The 18,943-nt window shown below is 45.7% G+C and overlaps 1 protein-coding gene across 8 annotated transcripts in view; it reads right to left on the bottom strand.

The window, feature by feature from the left end:
- KDM2B (lysine demethylase 2B) overlaps positions 1-18,943 on the bottom strand; it is a 143,136-nt gene that overhangs the window by 117,158 nt on the left and 7,035 nt on the right. The window lies entirely within an intron of this gene.

Genomic DNA, 18,943 nt, shown 5'->3' with positions numbered 1-18,943 from the left:
ACCAAAAAATAGCCGGGCGTTGTGGCGGGCGCCTGTGGTCCCAGCTACTCGGGAGGCTGAGGCAAGAGAATCGCTTAAGCCCAGGAGTTGGAGGTTGCTGTGAGCTGGGTGAGGCCACGGCACTCTACCGAGGGCCATAAAGTGAGACTCTGTCTCTACAAAAAAAAAAAAAAAAGAAGCTTCTAAATACAAAAATAAAAACAAGCAGCGCCACGGTGCTCAGAATTCAAACCGATTCCTGGGATTTCCCTTTGAAAACCACTGGCTTAGGGAATTTTTTCCACCCTTTCCCAGGGCTGACATGCTGATTTTTAGTCTAGTTCCCCTAAATATTCAGATCAGTTCCCTTAAGTGTGACTAGGGGGCATGTTGGAAGGGGCGAGACCCAGAAGCTTGCCTAAGGAGTCAAGGGGGACTGAGGGCCTGCCAGTCCCTTTGGGCCTGAACTGGGAGATTAAAAACTTGCCACCCATTGTCTTGGGTTCCCGGTCTGATCTGCCACAGAGGCAAAGGGGGCCTCTTAGGGGCCTGGACTCAGAAGATGAGGCTTAGCATCGGGGATGAGGCAAGTGCCCCAAAGGGACAGAAGGGACAGATCAGTGCCAAGAATGGAATGTAGCCCCTCAAGCTGTTAGGAGAAGCCACCTCTGGAGCAGGTGACAGGGATAAGCTGCCATGTCAGTGGGTTACAGGAGAGCTTTCCACATGGAGCAGTTGCCTACAGTTCCTAAGTAGGCCAACGACCTCCTCTCTCCCATTCCCTCCTCCCTCCCAGGCTCCTGGTGCTCTGGGCTCCAGGCTGCACACACTTCCAACAGATTCCAGCTGCGGAAATTAACCCATGGCCCCGTGGTCCTTGCTTTGAAGACACCATCAGTCAGTCCCAAGAGCCACGGGCATGGGGCCAGGAGGAGGCTGTCGAAAGTCACCTTGAAGGCTCATGTGAAGCACACATACGTACACAGGCAATAACCCAAGCTCTTCCAAAGGTGCACAGAACTCTTCCACATCACAATTCTGGAACCATCTCTGTCCTCAAGTTTCTAGGCTAGTTTTTTATTCCACTTCTTAGGAGTATCTCCTCAACCTTCTCCTAGAGGCAGCATTTATTAGCATGGGCACTGGCTATGGATTTGAATCCCACTCTGTTCCACTAGTACTAGAAGAATAGGCCTAGGGTATGTCCCTGAACCTCTCTGGGCCTCAGTTTCCTTATTTCTAAAGTAGTGAAACTAGAACCAGCACTACTGACCTGACACAATTTTTTCGTTTTATAGGCAGGGCCTCGCTCTTGTCATCCAGGCTAGAATGATGTGGCAGGAACATAGTTTAATGTAACCTCAAATTCCTGGACTCAAGTGATCCTCCCATCTCAGCCTCTTGAATAGCTAAGACTTACACACTCGTACCACCATGTCCTGCTAATTCTTTTTTTTTTTTTTTTTTTTGTAGAGACAGAGTCTCACTGTACCGCCCTCGGGTAGAGTGCTGTGGCGTCACACGGCTCACAGCAACCTCTAACTCTTGGGCTTACGCGATTCTCTTGCCTCAGCCTCCCGAGCAGCTGGGACTACAGGCGCCCGCCACAACGCCTGGCTATTTTTTGGTTGCAGTTTGGCCGGGGCTGGGTCCGAACCCGCCGCCCTCGGCATATGGGGCCGGCGCCCTACTCACTGAGCCACAGGCGCCGCCCACCTGCTAATTCTTTTTAAGAGACAGGGTTTTGTTCTATCTCCCAAGCTAAAGTGCAGTGGCCTGACCACAGCTCACTGCAACCCCCAGCTCCTGAGCTCAAGCCATCCTCCTGCCTCAGCCTCTCAAATAGCTGAGATTACAAGTGTCTGCCAACACACCCAGTTAATTTAATTTTTTGTAGAGATGGGGTGTCACTATGCTGCTCAGGCTGGTCTGAAACTCTAGGCCTCAAGTGATCCTCCCACCTGGGCCCCCCAAAGTGCTAGGATTACAGGAGTCAGCCATCATGACCAACCTTGACACAATTATGAAAAGCACTTTGTAAACTTAAACCCAGAGGTCCTCTTGAGGACACAGTCCCATACTGAAGATGCAACAGTATAAGGAAAGGGAAAGCCCAAGAGGCCCCTGGGATTCAGTGCACAATGTAGGGCAAGTCTCTCCCCAGATCTAGGCCTCAGGCTCCTCATTGCAAAATAAGAGAGTGGATATCAAGGCCCCCAGGTTTTTCCTAAGCGCTAATTATTCTGGTTTCTCTTCTTTGCACCTTTTTAAAACTATCCCCAGGGCTCAGCGCCTGTGGCTCAAGCGGCTAAGGCGCCAGCCACATACACCTGAGCTGACGGGTTCAAATCCAGCCTGGGCCACCAAACAACAATGACGGCTGCAACCAAAAATAGCCAGGCGTCATGGTGGGCGCCTGTAGTCCCAGCTACTTGGGAGTCGGAGGCAGGAGAATCACTTGAGCCCAGGAGTTGGAGGTTGCTGTGAGCTGTGATGCCACAGCACTCTACCCAGGGCGACAGCTTGAGGCGTTCTCTTAAAAAAAAAAAACTATCCCCAGAACTGTTCTCTGTGCTCTAGGCTTAAGATTCTGACACTCAGAAATAGATGAACCTAAGAAGGTATAAACCTAGGCTCAGCGCCCGTAGCTCAGTGAGTAAGGGCACTGGCCACATACACCGAAGCTGACGGGTTCAAGCCTGGCCAGGACCTGCTAAACAACAATGACAACTGCAACCAAAGAAAAGAAAAAAATAGCTGGGTGTTGTGGCAGGTGCCTGTAGTCCCAGCTACTCGGGAGGCTGAGGCAAGAGAATCGCTTGAGCCCAAGAGTTTGAGGTTGCTGTGATCTGTGATGCCACGGCATTCTACCCAGGGAGACATAGTGAGACTGTCTCAAAAAAAAAAAAAAAACTCAGACTAACAGATCTGGGCTAAACCAGATCAGGTCAGAAAATCAGAAAAGATAGCCAAGCAATACCAACAAAGACTTCTGGATCATGAGACACCAAGAGTCAGCCACAGGACTGTCAGAAGTTAACAGAACAAGCTCTATGATCAGACCAAAGGGGCTGAATCTCAGCTCTTCCCCACACTGGCTATTTGACCATAGACAATCAACTCTGAGCTTCAGTTTTGACATCTATAAAATGGGTGATAAATACTCATGTGGATCAGACAAAATACTGCAGGAGTGGTCCCAGGAACATAGTAAGAACTTAGTAAATGGTAGTGAATACGCCACAGGAGAGTGATCCATATTAGGAAAAACAATGGGTAGGAGCAAGTATAGTTCCCCTAGGCCCTAGAATGATTGATTTTGATTTCAGAGCACTAGCTTTCCAGAATGGGGAAAAAGAACAAATCAGTGAGGTGGGTGAAAAGTACCTGAAGCATAACTGATAACCCTCCTCACTTAGAGCTTGTATTTCTCCCATCCAAGGCCTACCCAAGCCTGACCCCGTTCAGCTTTTGAGATCAGACAAGAGTGGCACTTTCGGGGTAGTATGGCCATGGCTGGAAACTGCTCCTCCTCCTTGCATGTCTACCTGTACTACCAACTGGATGTTTTCTCTAATCTCCTGTTCCACTCTGACTTCTGAGCTCAAGTTCAATGTGGCCAGAACCAAACACATCTATACCCACCACTAACCCAAGCTGCTCTGGGCATCTATTACAAGCTTCATCACCTCCCAATCACTGAAATTCAAACCTGCATCTGAATCTGATGTGCCAAGTACTATCAAGACAACTCAAAAGTCACTTTTCTCTAAGCTTCAGTTTTTCCCATCTGTGAAATGAGAAAATACGACTAGAAAAAACTTTAAAAACTCTTTCCTGAGTTTAAAATTTTAAAAATCTATGATTTTATACTAATTTTCAAAAGGTCTACAAGGCCAAGCCTGGTGGCTCACCCCTGTAATCCTAGCACTCTGGGAAGCTGAGGCCAGTGGATTTCTTGAGCTCAGGAGTTCAAAACCAGCCTGAGACAGAGTTGGACCCCATCTCTAAAACTAGCCAAGCATTGTGGCAGGTGCCCGTAGTCCCAGCTACTTGGAAGGCCAAGGCAAGAGGATTGCTTGGGCCTAGAGTTTGGGGTTGCTGTGAGCTGTGATGCCACAACACTCTACCCAGGGCAACAGAGTGAGACACTGTCTGGAAAAAAAAAAAAAGTCTAGTGACAAGTCAGCCACCTTTGATTTCCAAGGAGTGAGAATGTACTCTTTCCCCTAAACACAGCCCAGCAAGGGCAGAGCCCACATCTTGTGAGTCTCCTGAACTCTGCCATCTAATACAGGGCCAGACATAACAGACACCCAGTGCATCGGGAGGGCAGACTGAGTGGGGGCGGAGACAAAGGAGAAAAAGGAGGCGGCGGCTAGGACATGGGCTTTGGAAACACTCAGATCTGGGTTCAGTCTAGGCACCCGCTCAGTGTGCTTTCTTCCCTCTGAGCAGATCCCGCACCTGAAAAGGTGGACAATAATACCTACTTCATATGATTATTGGTGAAGACAAAGACATAGCGAAGTCATACGCTAAACATTCAATAAATGACAGGTAGTTACTACTAAAATTGGATGCATAAATGAATGCTGAATGAAGTAATTTGTCATTAAGATTTTCAAGAAAAAGGCGGCGCCTATGGCTCAGTTGGTAAGGCGCCGGCCCCATATACCGAGGGTGGCGGGTTCGAGCCCGGCCCCGGCTGAACTGCAACCAAAAAATAGCCGGGCATTGTGGCAGGCGCCTGTGGTCCCAGCCACTTGGGAGGCTGAGGCAAGAGAATCGCTTAAGCCCAGGAGTTGGAGGTTGCTGTGAGCTGTGTAATGCCATGGCACTCTACCGAGGGCCATAAAATGAGACTCTGTCTCTACAAAGAAAAAAAAAAGATTTTCAAGAAAAGGGGTCAAAGAAAGCATTCATTGGCTTAGATACCTTCATTAGAGAGAAATCCAATAAAGAAATACACGCAAGACCCCAAAGCCATGGGCCACCCATTCCTCAATGACATCAGTACAGACAAGTGGGGACCTGGTACTTTATGGCTACCTCTTGCCAGGTTTCCCCTCACCCCCACCCCCACTGGTAAGATAGGATTTTATTAGACAAAAAGGAATACAGAAGGAGTAAAAAGTACCAGAGCTTCTGGCAAAGGGGAAGACCCAAGTCAGAAGACTTTACACCTTTTGCCAGGTTAAAGCATCTTCAGAACCCAATAGAATTTCTCTCTTCCTCAGACACCTTATCCCTTCTACTCCCAAATCTCTAGATACAAAAAATATACCAATCTTCTTAGCAAAGCATCCAGGACAGAGACTCAGGGTTGGGAGGGGTTGGAATAGAGAAGGGACAGGGGTCACACAACTTCGTTTCTGGCCTTAGGTTTCAAATTGGTTGGGTGGAAAAACCTAGTTCTGAGTCCACATTTTGTGAATGTATGACCATGTAATACCAGCAAGAGGCCAAAAATTCCTGGAGCTCCAATTCCTTATAAAACAGAAATAAGAACAACTCTCTCTTTTGGCAACAATCATGATAATAACTGATTCAGGCAAGAATGTCAAAGTATTACTCCACAAGTTAAATATTAGTTACGAATAAAAAAGACATATGGACAACCTTCTTAACAAAGTGATCATATTTAAACATTACTAGGTGCCAATAATGGGCCCAGTGACAGCATGTGCCTCCTCACAACATGACGTCACACACTGAGAAAGACACATCATCACTGATGGAGTCTTCCTGCCAGACATGTGTAACATGAATGGACTCATAGGAAAGCAATCAGACAAATCCCAATCAAGGACATCTATAAAACAATGAGACTAGTCATTTCAAAAATAGGTGGCGCCTGTGGCTCAAGGAGTAGGGCGCCAGCCCCATATACCGGAGGTGGCAGGTTCAAACCCAACCCCGGCCAAAAACTGCAACAACAACAACAACAAAATATTTAACTCATAATGCCCTTCCCCATCACCACCATAAAAGAAAAAGACCAGCAGGGATGTTTTAGGGGAGTGGTAATAAAACAGACAAGGCAATAAATTCAATTTGTGATCTTTACTTGCATGCCTAATCAAAAGCAAAAGAAAAGTAACAGCTATTAAGGACATGTGAGGGATACATGGGAAACTGTGTGTTTCATATTAATATTGTATCAATGTTAAATTTCCTGGGCATAGCTGATGACTTAACTGAGATTTTGTAGGAGAATGCCCTTGTTTCTAGGAGATACCTGTTGCAGTATATAGAGGGGACAGGTCGCGATTTCTTTTTTTTTTTTTGTAGAGACAGAGTCTCACTTTATGGCCCTCGGTTGAGTGCCGTGGCCTCACACAGCTCACAGCAACCTCCAACTCCTGGGCTTAAGCGATTCTCTTGCCTCAGCCTCCCAAGTGGCTGGGACCACAGGCGCCCGCCACAGCGCCCGGCTAGAGGTCGCGATTTCTGCTGACAATTCCAATGGTTCAGCAAAACATGTATGCTGTGTATGTGGAGTAACAAGGGGGTCTGCCATGTATGCAGAGAAACAAATCAAATGTGGCAAAATGTTACTAACTGGTGAATCTAAGTTAAGGGTGTATATAGTTGTTCACTGTATTATTCTCACTAATTTCCTTTAGGTTTGAAATTTTTCAAAATAAAAGGTTAGAGGGAAAAACAACGTTCTACCTCTGTGCAGCAGAGGGTCTTGTAAGTATCAAAAGGAATAAATGAAGTGAAAAAGCTTTTATTTATTTATTTTTTGTTTTGTTTTGAGACAGTTTCACTTTGTCACCCTGGTAGAGTGCCCTGTGTCATATTCATAGCAACCTCAAACTCTTGGGCTCACGCAATTCCCTTATCTCAGCGTTCACTACTGGTGTCCACCACAATGCTCAGCTACTTTTAGAGATGGGATCTTGGTCTTGCTTAGGCTGATCTTGAACCTTTGAGCTCAGAGAATCCATCCACCTTGGCCTCTCAGAATGCTAGGATTACAGGTATGAGCCACTGTGCCCAGTGAAAGAACTTTTAAAAGTATAGCATGAGTAGAGGTCCCAGCCAGGGCAATAAGACAAAGAAAATAAATTGCTTGAGCCTATGAGTTGGAGGTTGCTATTGAGTTATGATGACACCATAGCACTCTACCTAGGGCAACAGAGTGAGGCTCTGTGTCAAAAATAAATAAATAAACAAACAAATAAATAAAAGTATACGGAAATCCCACCTACTCGGGAGGCTGAGGCAAGAGAATCGCCTAAGCCCAAAAAGCTGGAGGTTGCTGTGAGCTGTGACGTCACAGCACTCTACTGAGGGTGACAAAGTGAGACTCTGTCTCTAAAAAAAAAAAAAGTATATGGAAATGCAAAAGGTAACAAGAAAAGGAAAAGAACAAACCTGAAGTATGTTATCACATATCAAGTCCTATTATAAGGTTAATTAAGACAGTAAGTACAGTGCTGGCTTCAGGATAGACGAACTGACCAGTGGAGCAGACTAGAACATCCAGAAAGAGATGGACACAAATGCAAGCATCTGACTTAGGACACAATACTTCAGTCCAGTGGGGATGGGTTTTTTTTTAAATTATGGTGCTGGGTCAACTGGATCCATAAAGGGGGAAATAAGGATCTTACTCTTTTTTTTTTTTTTTGCAGTTTTTGGCCAGGGCTGTGTTTGAACCCACCACCTCCGGCATATGGGGCCAGCGCCCTACTCCTTTGAGCCACAGGCACCGCCCGAAAAAAAGGATCTTGACCTCTATCTCCCACCAAACAGAAAAATCAATTCCAGATGAACTACAGATCTAAATGTGAGAGTTCAAACAATAAAGCTTTTTGAGAAAAACAGGAAAATCTCCAAGACCTTAGAGTAGCTAAAAATTCCCTAAGCAAGACATAAAAAGAACTAATGGACCAAGTAGATCTAAATAGTCTATAGTAAATTAAGAAGTTCTGTTCAGGGCGGCGCCTGTGGCTCAGTCGGTAAGGCGCCGGCCCCATATACCGAGGGTGGCGGGTTCAAACCCCGCCCCGGCCAAACTGCAACCAAAAAAAAAAAAATAGCCGGGCGTTGTGGCAGGCACCTGTAGTCCCAGCTACTCGGGAGGCTGAGGCAAGAGAATTGCTTGGGCCCAGGAGTTGGAGGTTGCTGTGAGCTGTGTGAGGCCACGGCACTCTACCGAGGCCAGAAAGTGAGACTCTGTCTCTACAAAAAAAAAAAAAAAAAAAAAAAGAAGTTCTGTTCATTCAAAGATACCTTGCAAGGAGTTTGAAAAGACAACCGACAAAGTTAGAAAAGATTTTTGAAATATATATCTGACAAAGGACTTATATTCGGAATATATAAAGAACTCTTAGGTTCTTTATGTGTCTCCCCACTTAAATTTACATATTAAGTCCTAATCCTCAATACCTCAGAATGTATCCGTGTTCAAAGATAAGAGTTTAAAAAAGAAATTAAGTGAAAATAAAAGGCCCTTATCCAATATGACTAGTTTCCTTATAAAAGAGGAGTTTAGGACACAGATACATATAGAAAGAAAACCATGTGAAGAGAGGGAGGAGGCCACATTCAAGCCACAGAGAGAGACTTTTAAAGAAACTAAATCAGCCGACACCTTGATTTTGGATTTCTTTTTCTTTTTCTTTTTTTTTTTGAGACAAGGTATCACAGTGTGGCGGCATCATCATATTTCACTGCAATGTCAAAATCCTGGGCTAAAGCAATAAAGCAATCCTCCAGCCTCAGTCTTCCAAGTAACTGGGACTATGGGTGTGCAGCACCACATCCAGCTAACGTTTTTATTTTTATAGAGATGAGCTCTTGCTACTTTGCTCAGGCTGGTCTTGAACTCCTGGCCTCAAGCAAACTTCCCACCTTGGCCTCCCAAAGTACTGGGATTACAGGCATGAGACACCACGCTTAGCTGATTTTGGATTTCTTAACTCCAGAATTGTGAGAAAAAAAAATTCTGCTGTTGAAACCCCCCAGTCTGTTGTCCTTTGTTACAGCACCACTAGTAAATTAATATACTTTATGACTGATAAGACACAACCCTTTAAAATCATGGGGAAAAGACCTGATTGGGTATTTCACAAAAGAAGATATCCAAACAGCTACTACACATATAAAACAGAGTTCAGTTTCATTAGGAATTACAGAAACACCAACTATAAAAGCACAATGACATACAAGTACACTGGCACCAGCATTACAGCATGGCTGAAATAAAAATGAAAACACCCATCATTGGTGAGGATATGGAGCAACCAGAACCAGAACAACTCTTTGGGACAACTATTTGACAGTATCGACTAAAATCAAACACATAGGAATACTCCATGACCCAAGTAATTCCACTTTTTTTTTTCTTTTTTTTTTTTGAGGCAGAGCCTCAAGCTGTCGCCCTGGTTAGAGTGCTATGGCATCACAGCTCACAGCAACCTCCAACTCCTGGGCTCAAGCAATTCTCCTGCCTCCGCCTTCCAAGTAGCTGGGACTACAGGAGCCTGCCACAACGCCCGGCTATTTTTTTTTTTTTTTTTTGAGACACAGTCTCACTCTATCACGCTTGGTAGAGTGCTGTGGTGTCACAGCTCACAGCAATCTCAAACTCTTCAGCTCAAGCAATTCTCCTGCCTCAGCCTCCCAAGTAGCTGGGATTACAGGGGCCCACCACAAACAATACCCAGCTAATTTTTTTTTTTTTTTAAGAGACAGAGTCTCACTTTGTCTCCCTGGGTAGAGTACCATGGCATCACAGCTCACAGCAACCTCCAACTCCTGGGCTTAGGTGATTCTGCTGACTCAGCCTCTCGAGTAGCTGGGACCACAGGCATCCACCACAATGCCTGGTTATTTTTTTGTTACAGTTTGGCCGGAGCCGGGTTTGAACCTGCCACCTTCAGTATATGAGGCTGGCGCCCTACTCACTGAGCCACAGGAACCACCCAACCCGGCTATTTTTTTGTTGCACTTGTCATTGTTGTTGAAAGCCACCTTCGGTGCATGTGTCCGGCGCCGTGACCACTGCGCTATGGGCTCCGAGCCAGTAATTCCACTCTTAACGATATGCCCAACAGAAATGTATCCATATGGTCACCAAAAATCATGTTCTAAAATGTTCAAAGCAGCACTCTACAAATAGCCTTCAACTAACTGACAGCTACCCAAGTGCCCATCAACAGTAGAATGATAAATATAAAATATTCTCAGAATGAAAACTATATAACAATGAAAATAAGTGTACAAGCACACACCAAACAATATGGATGAATCTCACAAACACAAAGTTGAATGAAAGAAACCAACAACACAGAGCTGCTCAGTGGTTAGGGTGCCAGCCACATATACCCAGGCTGGCAGGTTCAAATCCAGCCCCTGCCAGCTAAAAAACAATGACAACTACAACAAAAAAATAGCCGAGTGGCGCCTGTAGTCAAGCAGCTAAGGTACCAGCCACATATGCCAGAGCTGGCAGGTTAGAATCTGGCCAGGGCCTGCCAAACAACAACAACTACAACCAAAAAAAATAGCTGGGCATTGTGGCGCCTGTAGTCCCAGCTACTCGGGAGGCTGAGGCAAGAGGATCGCTTAAGCCCAGGAGTTTGAGGTTGCTGTCAGCTATGATGCTACGGCACTCTAACCAGCTTGAGGCTGTCTCAAAAGAAAAAAAAAAACAATAGCCAAGCATTGTGGCAAGTGCCTGTAATACCAGCTACTTAGGAGGCTGAGGCAAGAGAATAGCTAAGCCCAAGAGTTTGAGGTTGCTGTGAGCTGTGATGTCACAGCACTCTACTGAGGGCAATATAGTGAGACTATGTCTCAAAAAACAAACAAACAAATAAAAAAAAAACCAACAACACAAGTTAATATCCTGCATGATTTCACTGACATAAAGTATGAAAACAGGCAAAACTCAGTTAAGCTATTAAAAGTCAGGGTAACCAAAAGTGGAGAGCAGTGACGGGATGGGAACACAAAGAGTATTTTGGGGTGTTGGTACCCAGATATGTTCACTTTGTAAAAATTAATCGAGCCATGGCTGGATACAGTAGTGACTCACCTGTAATCCTAGCACTCTGGGAGGCTGAGGCAGGTGGATCACTTGAGGTCTGGAGTTCAAGACTAGCCTGAGCAAAAGACACCACTGCACCCCCCAGCTCCACTAAAAATAGAAAATTTAGCTGGCTTTGGTGGCTGGCACCTGCAGTCCCAACTACTCAGAATGCTGGGGCAAGAGAACGGCTCATGCCCAGGAGTTTGAGGTTGCAGAGAGCTACTGCACCCTAGCCTGAGTGACAGATTAAGACCCTGTCTTTAAAAAAAAAAACAAACTGAGCTACACAGTTATAATATGTGCGCTTTTCTAAATACATATTATTCTTCAATTAAAAGAATTTCATTATTTGTTTGTTTGTTTGAGATAGTCTCACCCTGTCACCCTGGGGTTTGGTGCCATGATCATAACTCAGAGCAACTTCAAACCTTGGGCTCAAGTGATCCTCATGCCTCAACTTCCAGAGTAGCTGGGACTATATGGGGTCTACCATCACACACGGCTAATTTTTCTATTTTTTAGTAGAGATAGGGTCTCCCTCTTACTCAGGCAGTTCTTGAACCCCTGAGCTCAAGCAATCAGCCTGTCTCGGCAAGCCAGAATGCTAGGATTACAGGTGTGAGCCACCGTGTCCAGCTTGTTTTATTTTAGACCAGTGGTTCTCAACCTGTGGGTCGCAACCTCATGACCCTTTCACAGGGGTCAACTAAGACCATCGGAAAACACATTAAGATTCATAACAGTAGCAAAATTACAGTTATGAAGTAGCAACGAAAATAATTTTATGGTTAGGGGTCACCAGGACATGAGGAACTGTATTAAAGGGTCGCAGCATTAGGAAGGTTGAGAACCACTGGTTTTAGACAGTGTCTCATTTTGTCACCAAGATTAGATAGAGTACCATGACATCAGCCTAGATCACAAGTGATCCTCCAGCCTCAGCCTCCAGAGCAGCTAAAACTACAGCCATGAGCCACTATGCCATAATGTCACACAAGCCTGGCTAGATTTTCTGGTTTTGTTAGAGACATTGGTAGAGACAAAGTCTCACTCCTGCTCAAGCTGCTCTCAAACTCCTGAGCTCAAGCAATCCACCTGCCTCAGCCTCCCAGAGGGCTAGGATTACAGACATGGCCACCCAACCTGGCTGAAAATGCCTTTTTAATTTTCTTTTATTTATTTTTATTTTGGGGGATTCATTGAGGGTACAAAGAATTAGGTTACACTGCATTTATTAGAGAAAGTCCCTCTTATAATTGTGTGCTGCCCCCAAGAGGTGTGCCATGACTTTTTAAAAAAAGAAAAGCAGGGCAGTACCTGTGGCTCACGGAGTAGGGCACCGGCCCCATATTCAAGCCCAGCCCCAACCAAAACTGCAAAAAAAAAAAAAAAGAAAAGAAAAGCAGAGCCAGGTGCAGTGGCTCATGCCTGTAATCCTAGCACTGAGAGCCTGAGACAGGTGGATTGCCTGAGTTCACGGGTTCAAAACCAGCCTGAGCAAGAGTGGACCCCGTCTCTAAAAAATAGCCGCGTGTTGTGGCAGGCATGTGTAGTCCCAGCTACTCAGGAGGCTGAGGCAAGTGAATCTCTTGAGCCCAGGAGTTTAAGGTTGCTGTGAGCTATAACATCATAGTACTCTGCCCAGGGCAACAAAGTGAAACTGTGCCTCAAAAATAATAAAATAATAATAAAGAAAAGCAGAGAGCTAGGATCAGACTGCCTGACTTTAGGACATTAGTTGCAGCCTGACCAGTAGCCATGCACCAGCCCCCTTCTCAAACAGCTACTTCAATTAGGGCCTGGGGCAAGAAGTTGGAAGACAGAGGCTGTGTCCCTGCACTGACTGAGAGGGTTGTCCGAGCCACCCCCAACACTGTCCTCCAATGCAGAACTGCCCACTGCTGTTAGAGGCATGTTTAAGTCACCCAGCAACCCTGGAGAATCACTCCTTCCCCACTTTCAGTCCACATGGTTCAGCTGAGCTGACGGGCCACCAGCTCCAGTCTGGCTTAGGGCCACACTAAAGCTTCAGAGCCAATCCAGGGACATTTAATGGAATGACTGAGGACTTGGGCTAGGGGACCCTGAGCAAGTAGGGACAGACACCTGGAGCTGCTGGCTTTCCCTCTTTCCACCCTCTGAGGAGGAGCCTGCCTGAAAATGAAGCAGAAAGGAGAAACAACCACCTTCTTTTCTTTTTTTTTTTTTGTGGAGACAGAGTCTCGCTTTATGGCCCTCAGTAGAGTGCCGTGACCTCACACAGCTCACAGCAACCTCCAACTCCTGGGCTTAAGCGATTCTCTTGCCTCAGCCTCCCGAGTAGCTGGGACTACAGGTGCCCGCCACAACGCCCGGCTACTTTTTGGTTGCAGTTTGGCCGGGGCCGGGTTTGAACCCGCCACCCTCGGTATATGGGGCCGGTGCCTTACCGACTGAGCCACAGGTGCCACCCAACAACCACCTTCTTGAGATCATTTTTGAGCATCTAGATCTACATGTGCCTGGAGGCTACACCCTGAACTTACCAAAGAATTCCTTTCTGCATGGGCCATCTTGAATTACATTTGTCACTTAGGTCACTTATGACAAATGTGCCTTATCACTGCTCTCTGGAAGCCTATGTGCAGCTCAGTGACCAAAATGGGAACAATAATTCTTCATGCTGACTGTCATCGAGGGCACCCCTATGTGTCAGCATGGACTATACTTCCACAGGGCATTTTTTTTTTTTTTTTTTTAAAAACAGGATCTTGCTCTTTGCACAGGCTAGAGTCCAGTAGCATCATCATAGCTCACTCCAACCTCAAACTCCTGGGCTCAAATGATCCTTCTGCCTCTGCCACCTGAGTAGCTAAGACTACAGGTATATGTCACCATATGTGGATAATTTTTCTATTTTCCATACAAAGCTGGCCTCTCACTCTCACTCAGGTTAATCTCAAACTTCTGGCTTCAAATACTCCTCTTTCCTCAGCCTCCCAGAGTGCTAAGATTAAGATGTGATCCACCCTATCTGGCCCACAAAGCACTTTAATCTTCACCATTCCACTTGATCATCCCAGGAAATGCCAAGAGACATGGGCACGTATGACAGCTCCTGCTTCCCTTCCTATCCTAGACCTTTCCAGAGCTGGTAAGGATGTCAGGACCATCTAAATGGTTGGTAGAGAAGAGTCTGTAGCCCCTCTTGCTTCCACACTGAGAAGACTGAGGCTCAAGGGAAAAAGAAACAAGATGGGAAAAGGTTCTTGGCCACAACTGGAGCCTCAGAAACCTGTAAAAGGCTTGAAGAGTATCTCAAAAGGGCCTGGAGAGCAACTGTATTCAGGAATGCTATAGGTTATAATATGGTCTCAATTCTACCTTTAATCCTGGCTCATAAAGAAAACCATCAGATCCACATCCTTCTGTTACCGTAAATGACCAGGGCCATTTAATGAGCATCCCTTATCCAGAACAATGCTAAGATTTATTGCCGGGCACGGTAGCTCACACCTATAATCCTAGCACTCTGGGAGGCCGAGGTAAGTAGTTTGCCCTGAGCTCACAAGTTGGAAACCAACCTGAGCAAAAGCAAGACCCCATCTCAAAAAAATAGCCGGAAGATGAGGGCAGCGCCTGTGGCTCTGTGAGTAGGGTGCCGGCCCCATATACCGAGGGTGGCGGGTTCAAACCCGGCCCTGGCCAAACTGCAATAAAAAAAAAAGCGTTGTGGCAGGCGCCTGTAGTCTCAGCTACTCTGGAGGCTGAGGCAAGAGAATCACCTAAGCCCAAGACCTGGAGGTTGCTGTGAGCCGTGGTGGCACTCTACCCAGGGTGACAAAGTGAAACTCTGTCTCTAAAAAAAGAAACAAAAACAAAAACAAAAAAAAACACAACCATAAGAGATTCTTTGGCTGGGCACCTGTGACTCAAGTGGCTAAGGTGCCAGCCACATACACCTGATCTGGTGGGTTTGAATCCAGCCCTGGCCCACCAAACAAGTATGATGGCTGTAACCAAAAAACAGCCAGACATTGTGGTGGGGGCCTGTAGTCCCAACTACTTGGGAGGTGGAGGCAGGAGAATCGCTTGAGCCCAGAAGTTGGAGGTTGCTGTGAGCTGTGATACCATAGCACTCTACCCAGGGTGACGGCTTGAGGCTCTGTCTAAAAAAAGAAAAAAAAAATAGCTGGGTGTTGTGGCGGGCGCCTGTAGTCCCAGCTACTCAGGAGGCTGAGGCAAGAGAATCGCTTAAGCCCAGGAGTTGGAGGTTGCTGTGAGCTGTGTGATGTCATGGCACTCTAGAGGGCCATAAAGTGAGACTCTGTCTCTACAAAAAAAAAATAATAATAAATAAATAAATAGCCCAGAGTTGTGTTCGTACCTGTAGTCCCAGGTACTTGGGAAGCAGAGGCAAGAGAATCACTTGAGCCCAAGAGTTTGAGGTTGCTATGAGCTATGATGCCACCACACTTAACCGAGGGTGACAAAGTGAGACTCTGTCTCAAAAAAAAAAAAAAAAAAAGATTTATTTATTCATCTTCTTTTATAATTCTCCTCTGAGGAGCAGGCATGGTGGCTCACATCTGTAATCCTAGCACTCTGAGAGGTTGAGGCTAGTGGATCACCTGAGCTCAGGAGTTCAAGACCAACCTAAGCAAGAGGGAGATCTCATCCCTATTAAAAATAGGGACACTCGGCAGGCTCAGTCGGTAAGGCGCCGGCCCCATATACCAAGGGTGGCGGGTTCAAACCCGGCCCCGGCCAAACTGCAACCAAAAAATAGCCGGGCATTGTGGCGGGTGCCTGTAGTCCCAGCTACTCGGGAGGCTGAGGCAAGAGAATCACTTAAGCCCAGGAGTTGGAGGTTGCTGTGAGCTGTGTGAGGCCACGGCACTCTACTGAGGGCCAGAAAGTGAGACTCTGTCTCTAAAAAAAAATAGGGACACTCTACCTAGGCTGACAGCTTGAGACTCTATCTCAAAAAAAGAAAAAAAGGGCGGCGCCTGTGGCTCAGTCGGTAAGGCGCCGGCCCCATATACCGAGGGTGGCGGGTTCAAACCCGGCACTGGTTGAACTGCAATCAAAAAAATAGCCGGGCGTTGTGGCGGGCACCTGTAGTCCCAGCTACTCGGGAGGCTGAGGCAAGAGAATCGCTTAAGCCCAGGAGTTGGAGGTTGCTGTGAGCCGTGTGACGCCACGGCACTCTACCGAGGGCCATAAAGTGAGACCCTGTCTCTACAAAAAAAAAAAGAAAAAAAAACTGTATTGCTTGAGCAAGCCTTTCCAAATTAACTGAGACTCTTTCTTCTGTCCTGGGCACCACCTTCTTATAGTCAACTGGTTCTTCCCCTTCTATGTACCTGTTAATCACAATTTTGGATCAATTATTGTGGCTGAATCATCTGACACACCCACTAGCCAGCTTCCTTCATCTTCTACATGGCCACCAGAGTCTGCTTTTATAAAACTTTAATCAGATCACACCACTTCTCACTGACTAGCACAGCTATCATCAAAAAGACAGACAATAGAAAGAGGGAAGAAGGGAGGTGGGTGGGGCCTTGGTGTGTGTCACACTTTATGGGGGCAAGACATGATTGCAAGAGGAACTTTACCTAACAATTGCAATCAGTGTAACCTGGCTTATTGCACCCTCAATGAATCCCCAACAATAAAAAAAAAAAAAAAAAAAAACACAGACAATAACAAGTGTTGATGAGGATGTAGAGAAACCAGATCATTCACGTACTGCTGATGGGAGTGTGAAATGGCACAGATGCTTCTGAAAATATGCTAGTAATTCCTTAGGAAGTCAAACACAGTTACCATGAGATTCAGCAATTCCACTCCTAAGTCCATACCCAAGACAAATGAAAATGGATATTTACACAAAAACTTGCACATGAATATTAATAGCAACATTATTCATAATAGCTAAAAAGTACAAACAACCAAAATGTCCATCAACAAATATTGTCCAAAAAAAATGTTTCTGGATAAACAAAATGTGATCTACTTATGCAGTGGAATATTATTCAGACACTAAAAGGGAATGAAGTACTGATACATGCTACAACATGGATGAAAATCAAAAGCATTATACAAGGTAAAGAAGCTATATTATATGATTTCACTTATATGAAATGTCCAGAATAGGCGCAAAAAGCAGATTAGCGGTCACTGGGAAATAAAAAGAGAAAGAAATTGAGAGGCACATGATTTATTGTGGGGGTAATAGAAATGTTCTGCATTAGTAGTGAGTGCACAACACTATGAATAAAATAAAACCACCGAATTCTATACTTTATTTATTTTGAGGTTGGGGGGTGGGTTTGTGTTCTTTGAGACAGAGTCTCAGTCTGGCGCCCTGGGGTGGAGTACCATGGAGTCATCATAGCTCACAGCAACTTCAAACTCTTGGGTTTAAGTGATCCTCTTGCCTCAGCCTCCCAAGTAGCCAGGACTACAGGAGCTCTCCACAACACTCAGCTAATTTTTTTATTTTTATTTTTAGTAGAGATTTGCTCAGGCTGGTCTCGAACTCCTGAACTCAAGCAATTTGCCTGCCCTGCATCCCAGAGTGCTAGGACTATAGGTATGAGTAACAATGCCTAGACTGTTTTTTGTGGGGTTTTTTGGAGACAAGAGTCTCACTTTGTCACCCTCAGTAGAGTGCCATGGCATCAAAGCTCACAGCAACCTCAAACTCTTGGGCTCAGACTCAGTGCCTATTGATCAATGTGGCTGAGGCACCAGCCTCATGGTGTGAGCTATGGTGTGTGGCTGAATTCTACACTTTAGAATGGTTAAATGGTGAATTTTATAATGTTAATTTTATTCCAACCTTAAAAAGTTTTAAACTCCCCCTCCCAAGAAAATAATCAGATCACATAAGTACCCCGGTCAGCCCACTGTGATGTCTCATCTCGGTAGGAGTCAAACCTTAATTATAAGGCCCTGACAGCCCCACCCTGTCCCTCCACCATCTCTCTTGCTGCTTTTGCCATCACTCAGTTCCTCCACACACCAAGTTTGCCCCACTTTCTGGCCTTTGCCCTTGCTGGTCCCACAGCCTAGATTCCCACAGCTAGATTCCTAGATTCCCCTAGATTCTACTGTTCAGGTCTATGCCAAAATGCTCCCCTTTATCTCAGAGAGACCTTCCCTGACCACCCCATCTAATACAGCCCCTTCAGCGGCACCCGTAGCTCAGTGGGTAGGGCGCCAGCCACATACACCAAGGTTGGTGGGTTGGAACCCAGCCCGGGCCAGCTAAACAACAACGACAGCAGCAACAAAAAAATAGCTGAGTGTTGTGGCAGGTGGCTATAGTCCCAACTACTTGGGAGGCTGAGGCATGAGAATAGCTTAAGCCCAAGAGTTTGAGGTTACAGCACTTTACGGAGGGTGACATAGTGAGACTCTGTCTCAAAATAATAATAATAATAATAATAATAAAATAAAACAAAATAAAGTAAAATAAAATATAGCCCCTACATGTTGCATCCCATTAATCTGCTTCATTTCTTCATGGCCCTTATCACCATGAGAAAACATACATTTTAAAAATAGCTTACTTCAGGCGGCACCTTTGGCTCAGTGGGCAGAGCACCAGCCCCATTATACTGAGGGGGGGCAGGGCACCAGCCACATATACTGAGAGTGGCGGGTTCAAACCCAGCCCCGGTCAAACTGCAAACGAAAAAATAGCCAGATGTTGTGGTAGGCACCTGTAGTCCCAGCCACTTGGGAGGCTGAGGCAAGAGAATCACCTAAGTCCAGGAGTTGGAGGTTGCTATGAGCTGTGAAACCATGGCACTCTACTGAGGGCGATAAAGTGAGACTCTGTCTCTACAAAAAATAAAAAAATTAAAATAAATTAAAAAAAAAAAATATATATATATATAGCTTACTTCTATATTGCCCATT

Source organism: Nycticebus coucang, chromosome 4 (assembly GCF_027406575.1).
Source record: "Nycticebus coucang isolate mNycCou1 chromosome 4, mNycCou1.pri, whole genome shotgun sequence".
Taxonomy (NCBI): domain Eukaryota; kingdom Metazoa; phylum Chordata; class Mammalia; order Primates; family Lorisidae; genus Nycticebus; species Nycticebus coucang.
Note: the sequence above shows the minus strand (reverse complement) of the source record. Positions and strands in the feature narration are given on the sequence as shown.